General features: G+C 37.5%; 1 pseudogene; it reads right to left on the bottom strand.

Moving 5' to 3' along the window:
* Positions 1–12,861: 12,861 nt before the first annotated feature.
* LOC149002301 (LRR receptor-like serine/threonine-protein kinase EFR pseudogene) lies at positions 12,862–16,578 on the bottom strand (annotated as a pseudogene).
* Between the last annotated feature and the right edge of the window lie 718 nt (positions 16,579–17,296).

Raw genomic sequence — 17,296 nt, 5'->3', positions numbered from 1 at the left:
TAGAGTTAGAATCATATTCGCATCATATGTCTCATATCGCATTGCATTATGTTATGTTTTGAATTTGTATGATGTTAAATTATGGAATAACTGCCTTGCTGAGTTCTTTGAACTCATTCCTTTTGTGCAAATGTTTTTAGATTATCTTGCAGGTACCTAAGATTCTGATGGCACATTCTTCGAGACGGACTTTGATCCCACATACTACCCTTCGGGTGGTAGCTTCAGTGAAGATCAGAGTTTTGGTGCCGAAGAGGATTACTCTTCGTACCAGGGTTAGCCCCACGATAGTGCGGGAGCGGCAGAGCTGGGCTTTCTTCATCCACTCATATGAGGAGACAATCATTAGGATAGAAGAAACCCTAGTCTAGTGCCCCATTTCCCTGGTTTATTATGGAACAATTGGATATGTAATTAACTTTCTTTGGATTACTTTTGAAACATGGGATTGTAACTAACTTGATTATTGCTACTTTTTCCGCTGCTTTGAGAGAGTGATTCCCACTTATCCTCTCATCTTTATGATTATACATACACATTGATATTATCTATTTCCGCACTCTAATTAATTGAATCTTATCTTATTCATGATATCTATTATCTGTTGCTTTTACCTTGATTAATATTGTTCATGATTGTGTTATCCTGTATGTGGGAGGCATGGTCCCTCGATTCTTGATCCTTGGACTGTGGATCACATTCCCGGGTATTCCAGATAGGGTACTGGCTGGGTGGATGTGACAGTCTCTGTTGGTCGACTCATTGGTCGACTGAGGCAGTAGACCAATCAATCGACCAATGAGGACAGCAACCTCATATTTGGTCTATTTTGGATGATTTGGTTTCTTTCCTTCTAGATATCTTTCCTAATATGTTATATATACTTGTTTAGGACCTTCTTTCCATGTTTAGTCAAGGTCTTACTTGATTCCATAAGAGACTTTGCAAGTTATATAAGGTAAGGATGGTTATTTCCTTAATTACATAGATTGCATGAATCTAGTTACTATATTTGAATCTCCTTGATTTATTTCCTTAATTAGATTCTTACACTAATATACTACTGATGACACTACTTTGAATTACAGTAGCATTACTTGTTTATGTTAATTGATTCATGTATGATTTACTTACCTGTTATATACAAGTTGGATGTTGTTATTGATTTCTTTCCATAAAAGAAATTACCATATATGTGATGTTATAAATTTATGTTTGTGAATGATTAAATATGGTTTGGAAAGGAGAGGTGTCCTTTTGACACTTCTGTCCTTGGATAACTACGGAAATATTATGGGATGTATCCGGAGATGCCCTTTGGACACCTTCCAAAACTATTGGATGACATATTTAGGGTTGTCAAGTAGTTTTTGGCTAGGATGTCCTGTTATGTCAGACCCTAATTGGAGGAGTATTGAGACCGAACGAACCATGGTACCAATGGGGATTCATGGGCGCTCAAGACCGGTAACCAATCCGTGAAAAGATAGGAATCACATTGTGGGGGCCATTTGTTGGTAGGGTTACATATGGATAGACTTGGGCTCACGGGCGCTCAAGACCGGTAACCAACCCGTGAGGGGATGTGAGAGCTTCCCGTTTACCATATGTGGATAACCAATAGGGTTGATGAGTCCGTAGTCAGGGACTATGAGGACTCTAGTGTGAAGGATACCAGAAAGGATCGCCAGGGGCGAGGAATGGATGTATATGGACCTGACTAGATATAACTAAGTAGGAGACTTGCATTTGGCTAGTCTTTTACACTAACATGCGCCAGTACTTAGACCAATGGTGATGTGAGAGAGCGGTGACTTAAACCTCCAGCCATGGAATGTCCTGAGGGATGCCAGACCCACTACCAAAAGGCGTTGTGTGATGAGACCTTCCTAAAGAAGTACGGTGCTATGACTTAAAGCATGTCTGCCAATAGAGACCAGCATACATAGAGTTAGAATCATAATACATCATGTGTTTCATATCATATAGCATCTTACGTTGCTTTGAATTCCTGCTATTTATGTTTTTATGGATTAACTACCTTACTGGGTTTCATTGAAACTCACTCCTTTTTGTACAATATCTTTTGTTAGATTACTCTACAGGTACTGATGACTATGAAGGTCAATATGAGGAAGCGCAAACTGAAGAGGCATGCTTCACGCAAGGTGCTGGCAACCATGAGGATTACATTGAGGATTCCTCAAGTGGTCTTACTTGTTACCAGGATTAGCCCTACATTGGAGTAGGAACATCTGAGCGTCATTGATGAAGTCTATGTTTATGAAGACGTTCTCTATAAAGTAGAATAGACTTTAGTTTAGTTTGTTATATCTTTCTTTATTATCTTAGAACCATATGTAATCTTTCTTTTGACTTGCGATCTACTTTCCGCTGTTTGTGGAGTGAAATTCCGCCTCACTTTACTTATTGATTTAGACATTTTGATTGTCTTTCATACTCTGATGATATGTGATTTATTCTTTCCTTATTTGGATCTTTTGTTTATCTTTTGCACATTGATTATTTATGTTCATGATTATGTTATTGTCTATGTGGGAGGTTGATTACCTCGATACTTGATCTTCAGGGCTTTGGATCACACAATTGGGTATGCCAGGTAGGGTACCGGCTGGGTGGATGTGACAGAGTGGTATCAGAGCCCAAAGTTCAAGGAAATCCTAACCACAGAAAACAATAATGGAACATTCCTGAGTCATAGATCTGAAATGACTCCTCTACTCTTAGAAGTGAATAATAGAACACTTGGATTAGAAACTTAACCAATGAAGCATAACTGAATATTTCTAAATAACATACCTTAATTATACTTAAACAAATGTCACTTAATACAATAAAAGAAATGTGCATAATACACAATAATAAAACGAAACAAAGTGAACTTCATTAAATTCAAAAGTTTTTACAACGATTACATCAGATAATGCATAAATGGAAATCCTAAAGTACAATCTATCTAAGTGATCTCTTCTAATCTCTGGAAAGCTCGAAGTCCTCTTCTAGCTGAGTCACCTGATGCTCTATCCTATCCTGCCGTGACTCTATCCTCTCATACATCTGCTCCTGTTTGACCTCCATCCTCTCCAGCATGGAAGTCATCGATCTCATCTGTGCACCGAGATCTGAAGTTTGTGGAACTGCATGAGACGGGCCACCTACCTCAAAGTGTGATGAAAGAGGAATCTCGTGATGCTCCAGCTCAACCTCGTGCATCTCTGTGTCATCTCCGGCCTGATCATCACTATCAGGACCGACATCCTCTCCTCCATCATCAGACTCCTCCTCCTCCTCTGTCTCATCATCCTCATCCTCTGAACTAGGAGACCTCACTGTTTGTTTCAGCTTCATCTGTTGGATGGTCCTAGTCCCGATTGTATACCCAGTGCACCAGTGTCCACTGGTGTATCCTCGAGACTCACTCCGAAGTGCCAAAAGATCAAAGTCAAAAGCCTCCCATAGCAAAGGTTCTTCATACTAGGCCGCAAAACCAGATCCAGCATGACCTGCTGAATGATGTAGGATAAGTCTATCTGGATGCCCATGTAGATGCGGTAGATAACCAAGGCCTCCATCACTGTGACCTGATGGTGATGTCCGGCCTTGGGCATAATGTTTCGGCCGACAATGCGATCGATAATCCGTATCGAATCTGTCATCCGCCCGCTGTTCCACAGAGTGTGGCATCGACGATCATCCCATAGCGTAGTACATATCTCGTGCAGCTCGTACGGCATCAAGTAGCTGTCTATCCCTGCCCCCACAAGTATCCACACGCACTGCCGTGGGTAGTAAGGTACCGGTAAGATCTCAGCTAATGACCTTGTAGAGAAGCGGATCTGTGTCTGAAGGACCCTGCTCCTGAGGACTAACTGAAGAGGATGTCCTAGACCTCTAGACTCCTCTGTAGATGTAAGGTTGCTAAAGAACAACCTCACTAGCTCCGAATATATCGGCAAATCCTCGGTGAAGAGATGTGTCCACTCCATAGTGTCAAATCTCTGCCGAATCCTGAACACCCTAAGCTGTCAAAGGTGAAGTAGACGTCCAAGCTCAATACTGCAGTAACTGAAGTAGGCCTCGTACAAGAACTCGGCCTGTGGAGTATCGAATCTATCTGGTCGCCGAACCACCTGTCTAGGCTTTAAAGGAACCCGACCTCTACCCTTGAGTGCCCCTACCATACGACCTTGTCCTCGTCCTCGCCCTCCTCTCTTCATGGTGTCTGTCTATGGAAGAGACAAAAGACATTGCAAGTTAGTGCTATTTCAAGACTACGACCAAAAAGGGTATTTTCGTAATTTTGCGGAAAATTTCAAATTTTGGGAAAATTTGATTTGAAAACACTAGCATGTGCACAATACTTGGAATTGCATGATCATGAAGTTTATTTGAAGAGAATCGATCGAAAACTTGGTTAAAAGTGGAAAATTCAGTAAGAAGAAATTTGGGATTTTTGCTAACTAGGTCAAATAAAACTATATGGACATATCTACAATTGCATCTTGAGCTTGTAGCATTTTATTTCGTGCGAAAACTCCAAGTGGTTTGTGAGAAATCGAAATTTTTTCTAAAGTTAATGATTTCGATACGAAAACATTGTGAAAGTGCTAGAATGTATTAGAACTTGTTATCTATGCATGGCATTGTGTTTAAAACCTAAGGAATATGTTTCTAAGTATTCCTAAACATGATTTCTAGCATTGGATACAAGTAAAACATGATTTATATGGAATTTCAAGCATGAGAGATTGTATATGAAAGAGGAAATGGGAGATTTACCTTGTATGTGATGAATGTGTGATGTAGTGTTGTTGTTGAAGCACTAAAACACCTCAAGAACACTTGGACGAACTTTAGAAGACTTTCCCCAGAGCTCTCTCACGTTTTGAAATGGTTAGAATGAAGTTAGAATGAGGAAATGAGGCTTAAAATGCGAATTTTCGTATTGTGTGAGCATTGGTCGACTCATTGGTCGACCCATTGGTCGACTGGGCCAGTTGACCAATCAATCGACCAATGGACACAGTGACCTCATTTTCTGTTGAATTTTTGGAAAATGTGATTTTTGTCCTATGGATTATTGTTTGATGACTAAATGGATGTATTTAAGCATGATTTAAATTTTCAAATCATTTGGACTTGTGGATTATGATGAAACTTCGAAATTCAGTGTTTTTTATGTTTTCAATTTTTGCAGAATGGTTATTCTGAGATGTGAAACCCAGCCATAACCTTGACTCGGAAACCCTGTAGTTTGTAGGTCCGACAACCCAAAGTAAGGCAAGAAGTCAACTATGGGCCATCCCAATGGAAGACTTGGTGGCTGGCTTAGAATCCATGAGAGTTGATGTCAGTGTTCCATTTATGGAAACTGCACCCTGATGAAGATGGAATTAGTTAATAGACTAGGAGTACTCTCTGGCTTGGTTCAAAGGCATTTCTACCTACTAGGTAAGTCATTTAGTGTGTGTGTAAAACCCTTTAATGTTTGGATTTGATCTAAGCCTTCATTTCCCTGTTTTGGACTTGCTGTCCTGATTGGTCGACTCATTGGTTGACTGGGCCAGTCGACCAATCAATCGACCAATGAGATCTGATTTTGCTGATTAGGACTTTGCTTGCTCTATTTAAGTCCAATCTTGAATCTACTTCGTATTTTCTACCTCCAAACTCTTTGGAACGTACTAGAGCCCTCTGCAAGTCATCTCCTTTGCATCCTTGGTGATTTTCTTGACGGATCTTCGTCAAATCTCGTGCTTTTACACAAAAAGGTATGTGATCATCCTCTTCTATGTTTCACCTTTGATTCTCCATTTCTTTTCTTTCCTATTTTGATTGAGGACAGTAGAGATGATGTTGTATCTCTGTTGCAACTATCTCTTTACTAATTCCCTCTCTTTTCCTAAGGATCTAAAGCTTAGTGGATGATCTTCATCAAGATCATCACTAGCTTTTGAAGGAAAGCATGTATTCATTCTCTTTCCATATTTAGATTGATGTTCTTCAGTCTTAGATCTATTTTTCTTGAAGATATATGCATGCTTTTCATGATTTCTTTATCACATTAGTGATCCATCATCCTATTGTTCCTTGTCCATGATTTTTACTATGAATTATTCAAGAACCATGATTGATCTAATTATGGTAACTTTTTGTTTCCTAATTTGTAACTTGAAGACATGATATGATTAGAGTTTTGAAGTCCTCTATATACTAGTATACTGTCATTCTAGTTTCCCCCTTGTTTCGTACCCTTTTGAACCACCAAATTCGGTTTTATATTCAAAAATCTTTGATTTTTAAGGCCACTGTCTCTGTTGGTAGACTCATTGGTCGACTAAGGCAGTAGACCAATCAATCGACCAATGAAGACAGCAACCTCATATTTGGTCTATTTTGGATGATTTGGTTTATTTCCTTCTAGGTATCTTTCCTAATATGTTATATATACTTGTTTAGGACCTTCTTTCCATGTTTAGTCAAGGTCTTACTTGATTCCCTAAGATCCTTTGCAAGTTATATAATGTAAGGATGGTTATTTCCTTAATTACATAGATTGCATGAATCTAGTTTCTATATTTGAATCTCCTTGATTTATTTCTTTAATTAGATTCTTACACTGATATACTACTGATGCAACTACTTTGAATTACAGTAGCATTTCTTGTTTATGTTAATTGATTCATGTATGATTTACTTACCAGTTATATACAAGTTTGATGTTAATATTGATTTCTTTCCATAAAAGAAGTTACCATATATGTGATGTTATTGATTTATGTTTGTGAATGATTAAGTATGGTTTGGAAAGGAGAGGTGTCCTTTTGACACTTCTGTCCTTGGACAACTACGGGAATATTATGGGATGTTTCTGGAGATGCCCTTTGGACACCTTCCTAAACTGTTGGATGACATATTTAGGGCTGTCTAGTAGTGTTTGGCTAGGATGTCCTGTTATGTCAGACCCTAATCGGAGGGGTATTGAGACCGAACGACCCATGGTAGCAATAGGGATTCATGGGCACTCAAGACCGGTAACAAATCCGTGATAGGACAGGAATCACATTGTGGGAGCCATTTGTTGGTAGGGTTGCATATGGATAGACTTGGGCTCACGGGCGCTCAAGACCGGTAACCAACCCGTGAGGGGATGTGAGAGCTTCCCGTTTACCATATGTGGATAACCAATAGGGTTGATGAGTCCGTAGTCAGGGACTATGAGGACTCTAGTGTGAAGGATACCAGAAAGGATCGCCAGGGGCGAGGAATGGATGTATATGGACCTGACTTGATATAACTAAGTAGGAGACTTGCATTTGGCTAGTCTTTGACACTAACATGCGCCAGTACTTAGACCAATGGTGATGTGAGAGAGCGGTGACTTAAACCTCCAGCCATGGAATGTCCCGAGGGATGCCGGACCCACTACCAAAAGGCGTTGTGTGATGAGACCTTCCTAAAGAAGTACAGTGCTATGACTTAAAGCATGTCTGCCAATAGAAACCAGCATACATAGAGTTAGAATCATAATACATCATGTGTTTCATATCATATAGCATCTTACGTTGCTTTGAATTCCTGCTATTTATGTTTTTATGGATTAACTACCTTACTGGGTTTCATTGAAACTCACTCCTTTTTGTACAATATCTTTTGTTAGATTACTCTAACAGTACTGATGACTATGAAGGTCAATATGAGGAAGCGCAAACTGAAGAGGCATACTTCACGCAAGGTGTTGGCAACCATGAGGATTACATTGAGGATTCCTCAAGTGGTCTTACTTGTTACCAGGATTAGCCCTACATTGGAGTAGGAACGTCTGAGCGTCATTGATGAAGTCTATGTTTATGAAGACATTCTCTATAAAGTAGAATAGACTTTAGTTTAGTTTGTTATATCTTTCTTTATTATCTTAGAACCATATGTAATCTTTCTTTTGACTTGCGATCTACTTTCCGTTGTTTGTGGAGTGAGATTCCGCCTCACTTTACTTATTGATTTAGACATTTTGATTGTCTTTCATACTCTGATGATATGTGATTTATTCTTTCCTTATTTGGATCTTTTGTTTATCTTTTGCACATTGATTATTTATGTTCATGATTATGTTATTGTCTATGTGGGAGGTTGATTACCTTGATACTTGATCTTCGGGGCTGTGGATCACACACTCGGGTATGCCAGGTAAGGTACTGGCTGGGTGGATGTGACAGGATTTCTAATGAACTCAGCTGGTCAAAGGATGAGCTTGGAAGTTTATAATGAGCTCAATAGGTTGGAAGATGAGCTCAAAATTTATGATGAACTCTCCCAACTAAAGGATGAACTCAGCGTTTGAATAATTTCTCTTGACTAGAGATGAGCTCAAATACTGAAGAATTCTCACAGCTCAAGTCAAATGAAGAGACAATTTGAGGCTGATCAGACAAAGGCACTTTTAAGAAGGCCAGAGAAATAACTTAAAGCTCCTGACTAAAGTTTCTTTTTTATTTCAACATGGTCAGCAAGCTTGGGGGCTCTTGTTGTGAATAAATTACCCAAGACCCAGTTTGTACTGGATGGACTAGTCTTAACCATTGGTTTGAACCAAATACAGGATCAACCAGAAAGGCATACAAAGATCTGATCTTAACTATCATTTCTATAACACTTAATCGATAGCTAAGAGAAGGTAGAGTCAAAAAGAGGAATCTATAAATGGGGCTGAAGCGTATACAGAAGGTAAGACATTCAAATTCACTAAAAAGCTACATGCATCTTCCCGCTCTGAAACATTCAAATAATTCTTAAGCTCTTAGGAGCTCTACAACCCTAATCCTTCGACACTCACTGACTTGACCGTCAGAGATAGAGCGCCAATCCAGCTGATCGACTCCATTTCTAACAATTCTCCTTTAGCTTTGCAGGTAAGAGTGGATTTAGATCCAAATCAAACTAGATCTGAAGAGTTTGGTGCGATTTGTGGTTCATAACCACCCCTGGCAAATTCTGCACCAACACTGATCATGATCCATTCAAAGATCCAGGCAGCTCTTGTGGAAAATAACATGGCCTTTTTTCTTTTCTCCTGCACATGTGAGTGAAGTTTGAAGATAAGGGTAAAAGTGATACTTACCATGTCACATCCTCCCAGCCGGTACCCTATCTGGCATACCCGAGAGTGTGATCCACAGCCCGAAGATCAGGTATCGAGTAATCAACCTCCCACATAAACAATAACATAATCATGAACAATAATAATAAAAGTGCGGAAGATAAACCATAGATCCAAATAAGGAAAGAATGAATCATATATAAATCAGAGTACTAGATATAATCAGAGTGTCTAAAACAGATAAGTAAAGTGAGGCAAAATCCCACTCTACAACCAGCGGAAAAGTAGTTCTAAAAGAGAATAAGCAAGACAGAATCTAATCCCAGTAGCAGGTACAATGGGTAACTAAATTGTTCTCAACTTTATAGACAACATCCCTATAAATATAAATCTCATAAACAGCACAAGGACGCTTCCACTCAATGGTCGGACTAAGCATCGTACGGAGCATAACCACTGCGGGATCTTCGATGTAATTGTTGTAACCGCAATCACCTTCCCGGAGATATGCCTCTTCTCCTTGCGCTTCTTCATAGGGGCCGTCATAATATTCAAGACAGTAGAATAGTATAACAAACATTGTACAATAAAGGAATGAGTTTCAAAGAAACTCAAGAAGGCGATTAAATCCATAATAACATAAATGGCAGGATTTCAGAGCAATCATAAATGCAATATGGTATGAGACAAACAATGAATGTATGAATCTAACTCTATATATGCTGGTCTCTATTGGCAGACATGCTTTAAGTCATATCATCACATATATGGTAACTTCATATATGGAAAGAAATCAATAATTACAATCACTTTGTATATAATTGGTAAGTAAATCATACATAAGTCAATTCAATATAAATAAGTAATGCTACTGATATCAAGACAGTACCAACGTAGTATAACATTATAAGAATCTAATTAAAGAAATAACTTAACAAGATTCAAATATAGAAACCGAGATATGCAATTTATGTTGTTAAAGAAGTAACCATCCTTACCTTTTATAACTCGCAAAGGAATCCTAAGAAATCAAGTAAGATCTTGGCAAACTTGAGAAGAAGGTCCTAAACAAGTGTATACAACATATTAGGAAAGATCCCTAACAGAAAAAGATACCAAAACATCCAACACGCAGACCAATTCGGAGTTGCTGTACTCATTGGTCGAGTGGATTGGTCGACTGGTCCAGTCGACCAATCAGTCGACCAATGCAGACAGTAGCCTAAAAAAAACAGAGTTTTAAGATATAAAATCCGAATTTGGTGGTTCAAAAGAGTACTAATCAAGGGGTAAACCACATCAGTAGTATCCTAACATATAGGGGACCTCAAAACACTAATCGAATCAAGCCATCAAGATCCAAATTAGGAAACAAAAAGTTATCATAATTAGATCAATCATGGATCTTGAAGAATTCAAGATAGAAATCAAAGACAAGAACAATAGGAGAATGAATCATTGATTCGGGTAAAGGTATCATGAAAAGCATACTTAGATCTTCAAGAAAATAGGCTTAAAAGCATAAATCTAAATAAGGAAACAAAACCTACCATATATGTAACTATCATGATTCATGAAGAAAACATGGTATGGTAGAAGAGAAACAACTAGAGATTGATAGATCATGGATCATGAAAAGAAAACACAGCAATTGACTACTAACATGATCAATATAGAAGATCCAAGGAGATCAGAATTCAAATCAGAAGTTAAACAAAGACTAGATCATGGTTTGATCATGATTCCTTCAAAAGCTTGCAATGATCATGGTTAAGATCATTGTTTTAGCCATTAATCCTTAGGATGATCATGAGAGACAAGTCCAGAGATGTTTGCAACAGAGAATGCAGCATCTCCTCTACTGTCTCAACTCAAAAAGGAAAGAAAAACAGAGATGGAGGAGAAGAAGAGAGTGTAGACATACCTTTGATGCAAAAGGAAGAGTTTTGACGAAGATCCGTCAAGAAAATCACCAAGGATGCAAGGGAGATGACTTGCAGAGGTCTTTGGTTCGTTCCAAAGAGTTTGGAGGCAGCAAATACGAAGTAGACTCGAGATTGGACTTAAATAGAGCAAGCAAGACCTAATTGCCAAAGACAGCACCCATTGGTCGAGTGGATTGGTCGACTGGTCCAGTCGACCAATCAGTCGACCAATGTAGACAGCAATTCCAAAACAGGGAATTGAAGACCCAGATCAAATCCAATCCTAAAGGGGTTTTGCACACATGTCAAGTGACTTACCTAATAGGTAGAAATGCCTTCAAACCATGATAGAGAGCACTCCAAGTCCATCAACTAATCCGATCTTCATCAAGATTCAGTTTCCATAAATAGAACTTCATCATCAACTCTCATGGATTCAAAGCCAGACACCAAGTCCTCCACTGGGATGGCCCAAAGCTGACTTCTTACTTTACTTCGGGTCACTGGACCTACAAATAACAAGGTTTCCGGGTCAAGGTTAGGGCTGGGTTTTACATACCATGTTTTTTTATAAATGAAAGTAGCATCCTTTTTTCGATTTCTTAATTTTAATAAAGGAGAAAATAGTCATTATACATTTAATTTTACCAGCCACTTAACACCGTTATAAGTGAAAGGGGAAACAGAAATTCCATAAAGAATAAGGTTTAATTACTAATGGATCTATAATATAGGGGCAACAATAATTAACCTAATTTTTTTTTAGAGTAAATAGTCATTTGTATTAAAAACAAAAAATATTTCCAACTTTACACACAAACAAAGGTGTAGAGGATCTCTCTCAAGCACACAATTCAGCAACAACAGTTGCCCCCAGTACACCCTACCTCACTAGAACCTCAAGAAGAAAACCTATGAACACAAGATAAGATTAAAATCGAAAGCGACACACAAACTTATCACGACAATTACAAGTTTAGTACATAAAAGAAAAAAATAAATAAAAATAAAACCGGATCAAAACTAATTCCCAATATAGATTATCATGAAGGTTCCTTAAAAACTTGGTTTTCAGTTGAGTACGTTGGCCCTTTAGAACTTTTATCTGTGAGCTTAACATGGATTTTCTATTGAGATACTGACTTCATGTCTCCATTCATTTTCTTGTGTACATCTTCCTGCATTCTCTGATGTTGAGTCATATTCTTTTCCTTCACACACAAACACAAGTTAGTCATCATCAAAGATGTTCTATCAAATAAAATGTCAATAGCTACATGCCATAGTCATTTCTCACAAGAGTTGCATATGCTTAGGACCAAAGGTAGTCTTTAAATGGTGAACTCTGTGCTGAAGGCTTTCCCACAAGCAGAGTCAGGGGGCAACTTTTCCTACAGAGCCTTACCCCAACAATTTTACAGGCTAACAAGACGTTAACATCATTTCTAAGAGAATATGCTCCTCTATGACGGATATGCCAACCTAATTTTAAGGCCATATATCGATTTGATTTTTTATTTTATTTTTTCTCCTTAGGCCTAACCACCCTCCATAAAAATGAAATGGTTTGAAATAAGTTACATGTCAAGGAACTGATATAGTCTTGACACAGAAGGGCCCAAATGAATGTCAAGGAACTGATATAGCCTTGACACAGAAGGGCCCAAATGAGGTGTAATATCGATCTCCTATGCTAAAACTTTCTCAGTTGCATTAGCTACAACTCTCTCTTTTTTTTTTTTCTTTTCTTTTTTCAGTAGGCATGAATAGTTGTTATAAAAATACAAAAACAAAAATGGGAGTAAAAGTAATCACCTTCTAAGAAGATGTGGTTGCTCTGATGAAACTTTGCTTAATTGAGTGTAGCTTTCTTACAACATCACTCATGTTTAGACGTTCTTTTGGTAATTCCATCGAACACTGGAGTGCAACTTCAATCAGTAACGTTATGCAATGTTGCAACTCATCTAGTCCATGACTAGGATATTCAACAACGTTGACAGCTTCATCTTCAATCCTTTCACCATGATTTCCATTAGTTAGGAGTTTTGGATCTAAAATTTGCATCACTCCTGTAGGTAAAGCTGCCTTTGCAAAGTTGTGGAGATTAAATTCATCAGTGAAAATTTGATCTGTTGGCCTTTTTCCTGTACACATCTCCAATAAAAGAACACCAAAGCTAAACACATCTCCTTGCGTAGTTGCCTTTCCACCCATGCCATATTCTGAAATTTAGAAACACATCATTATTACCATGGAAATAGGATATTTTCTAGTGAAAAAGAAAAGAAAAAAAAAAATCTTTTTTTAAAACTTTTTGTACAGTATAATAAAAAATTAAAAGTCTGAAATAAGCAACCATGAATACAATAATAAAAGGTTTCTAGATGCATGGACATATCTTCAATTTGGGAATGAAAATTTTTCTGATTATATTAATTAAAGCCAACCTAAATCTCTCTATTTTTTGGGTAAAAAACCAACCTAAACCCAGTCCAATTAGATATTACGATTTATGTAGCCATTGCATAACCAATTCCTAATTGAATTGAATACAAATAAAACCAGTCAGCTTCAATTAAGATAGAGAAGTTTGTAGATATACTCCATCGACTATGCCAACCAGGATATGAAAACTTAACAATAATTGAACTAATAACATGATTCTTAAAAGCCTAGTCCGGATCCCTTTTCTAAATCATCAATCAAAATTTTTCCCAATATACTACAATAGATTATGATTCATATTAGATGACAATTGCTCAGCACAGGACATCTACACTACAATAACAAAAATAATAATATATTGATAACTCAAAATAAAATCAATTGTAGTTTAAATGTTACCTGGAGCAACGTAGCCGATAGACCCTTTTATCCCAATGGTACTAGTTTGACTGTGGGATGAATTATCATCAGGATCCAAAAGTAGCTTTGCCAAACCAAAATCACTGACATATGCAATCATATCACTGTCGAGTAAAATATTGTTTGGCTTCAAATCACAATGAACAATTGGTTCATAACAGTGGTGATGAAAGTAATCCAATGCAGATGCCACATCAATTGCAATGTTTAATCTCTGAAGAAAGCTTAAACTTTTCAAATGATTATAAGCCTCCATTGGGTGCAGCCAATCACACAAACTTCCATTTGGCATGAACTCATAAATAAGGGCTTTAAAATCATTGCCTTTTGAATCAAGACTTGAACAAGAAGTCAAAATCTTCACAAGATTTCGATGTTGAATGTTTCTTAATGCTTCGCATTCAGCCATAAAACTCTTGTAAGCTCTTGGGTTTTGAAGGTTGAGTACCTTGATTGCTACAATTCTTTCATCTTTGATGATCCCTTTGTACACTGTACGAAAACTACCCGAACCTATAAAATTAGTTGAAGAAAATCCTCCAGTAGCTTGGAAGAGCTCTTTGTAAGAAACCTTTAAGAGCTTATCACCTATTGATGGTGTGGTTGGAGTTTTACTTTTTGATTTTCTTGAGCAATAACGAATAAGAAGGGCAGATATCAAAAGAAAGCCAAGAACCACACCAATTACTATAAAGATTATTTTGCAAGCTTGGGACTTTTCTCGTCTTGTTGGTTCATGGTTTGTGCATGGAGGCAATTCTAACTCTGCTATTCCCCCGCAAAGCTTGTCATTTCCATTCACCGAAATTGCACTTGCATTTCCAAATATTCCCTTTGTTGGTACCTTCCCCTCAAGATTATTGAAGGACAAGTTCAAACTTTGTAGTACTGATAGCTTCTCCAGATCTATTGGGATTTGCCCTGATAAATTATTGTGTGAGAGATCTAAATCTTGAAGGCCCTTCAAAAGAATCAATGATTGAGGTATGGTTCCATCAAAGAAATTACCTTCCATATGAAGATATTCTAAACTACTACATTCACCAATGGAGGAAGGGATCTCTCCAGATAGTTTGTTGTTGGAGATATTTAATAGAGAGAGACTTTTTATATTGCCAATTTCCGCCGGTAGGGAACCAACAAAAGAATTGTGCGCTAAATCGACAGATATTGACAAAGAAGAAATAAGAAAGAGTTGCTTAGGTATTAGGCCCTGGAGGTTATTAAAGTAAAGAGTTAGGTCCTGTAAATGTTGACAATTTCCAATACTAGATGGGATACTTGCATTCAAGTTGTTCTCTTCTAAATGGAGTGCATACAAAAGAGTAAGATTGCCTATAGATGAAGGAATTGGTCCAGAAAGTCTATTTGAACCCAAGTACAATGCTTGAAGGTTTGGAAATTTCCCTATACTGGATGGTATATTGCCTTCAAAAAAGTTACCCTCATTGATAGTAAGGTTAAGTTGACAAGGTTCTCAATAATAGCAGGGATGACTCCAGAGATTTGGTTCTCTTGTAGTAGTAGGTATAAGAGTTGTGTTGAAAGATTAGCTTTAAAGTTGGGTAGTGGACCCTTAAAACCATTATCAGTCAAGGTCAATAGTTGTAAATGTGTACAATTAACCAAAGAGTTTACAAATTCTAGATCATGATGTTTCCCTGTGCCACATTGATTTCCAGCAATAGAAAACCATTGAAGGTTTTGAAGATTTCCAAGGTTTTCAGGGACTGGTCCAGAAAAATTGTTCCAACCAAGATCAATTTTTTCAACTGTTGAAATATTGGATATGGAATTTGGAATGTTCCCTGAGAATAAGTTTTCTCCAATTGCTATTCCTCTAAGATTTGGAAGAGTAAGGCCTATGTCGTGTGGAAGGTTCCCATGTAGTTGGTTTAGTGAGAGAGAAATAATTTCAAGAGATGAGAGATTGAAAATTGAGAGAGGAAACACACCAGATAGGGTGTTCTCATGAAGTGATAGAAATTTTAGATTTTTTAATTGACCAACTGATTCTAGAATGCTCCCTTGCAGTCTATTTGCACCCAAAGAAATACGTCGGATGGAGGAACTATTCCCCAAAGAAGCCGGTATACGTCCAGTTAAGCCGTTATGATAAATAACAATTGTCTCCAACTTTGACAAAGCCATAAGCTCACCCATGATGCTTCCAACAAGATTGTTATACGAGAAGTTGATTTCCCTTAGAACAGTGCAGTTTGCTAAGCTGACAGGTAGTTCTCCTTCCAAAGTGTTGTTCGCAGCATCAATGTATTGTAACCTGTTTAGATTACCAATTTCTTGGGGGATTTCACCAAAGAAGCTATTGTTTCTAATGTTCAGTAGATGTAGAAAAGTAAGATTTCCTATGCAAGGAGAGATGTTACCTCCCAAGCCCTTCCCTTGTAAATCCAAGCTAGTAACCCGTTGTTGATGACGACGGCTACATATTATCCCTACCCAGTTGCAGAAATGGGTGGAATCATTCCAAGAACTTAGTGCTTCATAAGGATCATCAATTTGTTTCTTCAACTCCAACAAGGCAAGTAGATCTGTCTCGTTCCCGGTGATTCTTCTACTGTTGGTGACTGATTGTAGCATCATCAATGAGCTCCCAAATATGAAAATGAAAACCAAAAGAAGCTGATGAAGTGCCATTAGAATGAAATTCTGGAAACTCTACGATTATGAGGTATGGTATAACTGCTCAGTTAATGTTGGTTGTGAAAGAATTTAAAGAACACATGCACTAAGGACTCCACCACCAAATGGTAGACCTTAGAAGTCAATGTATTTCATCTTATCATTAATCTTGACCTTTATTTGAGTGGTAAACCATAATGGTAGATTTCGAAATTCTTTTTGTTGATCATTCAATTCATAGAACCTTTTTATTGAAAAGACATGTACAACTCGTTTCATAAGAAGGAAAGAAGGGAAGGAAAAGGGCAAAAATTTTGTATTAAAACCAGATAAGATATTTTGATATAAGAGCACCACAATGTCTTTTTCCTCCAAAATTGTATTTTGGCATCAAGACTTAGGCTCTTTTTGGTATCAATTCTCATTGTCTATTATGACTATTTAAAAGAAATAAGTATAAGAATCCATTATTGATCAAGAATGACAAATGGTTTGGTGACATTTGTTGACAATAAATTATGGAATGAAAAATAAGTTTGGTATGTCAAAATGAAAAATTTCTAGAAATTAATAATAAAAATTAATTATTGTTCAGGAAGATGGTCAGCTGGTTGAGCAGATAAAGAACTTCAGCTAAGTTAGTTAGCCATGGGTAACATTAAAGGAATCTCTACTGATCATTATTGGTCCTCAAGCAAATGCGAGAAGAAATGAACACACACCTTAAGAAGAAAAAGAGAAG

This window comes from Hakea prostrata, chromosome 10 (assembly GCF_041222555.1).
Source record: "Hakea prostrata isolate BN-2017 chromosome 10, UWA_Hpros_2, whole genome shotgun sequence".
NCBI lineage: Eukaryota > Viridiplantae > Streptophyta > Magnoliopsida > Proteales > Proteaceae > Hakea > Hakea prostrata.
The sequence above is the reverse complement of the archived record's forward strand: the minus strand, read 5'-3'. Positions and strand labels throughout refer to the sequence as shown.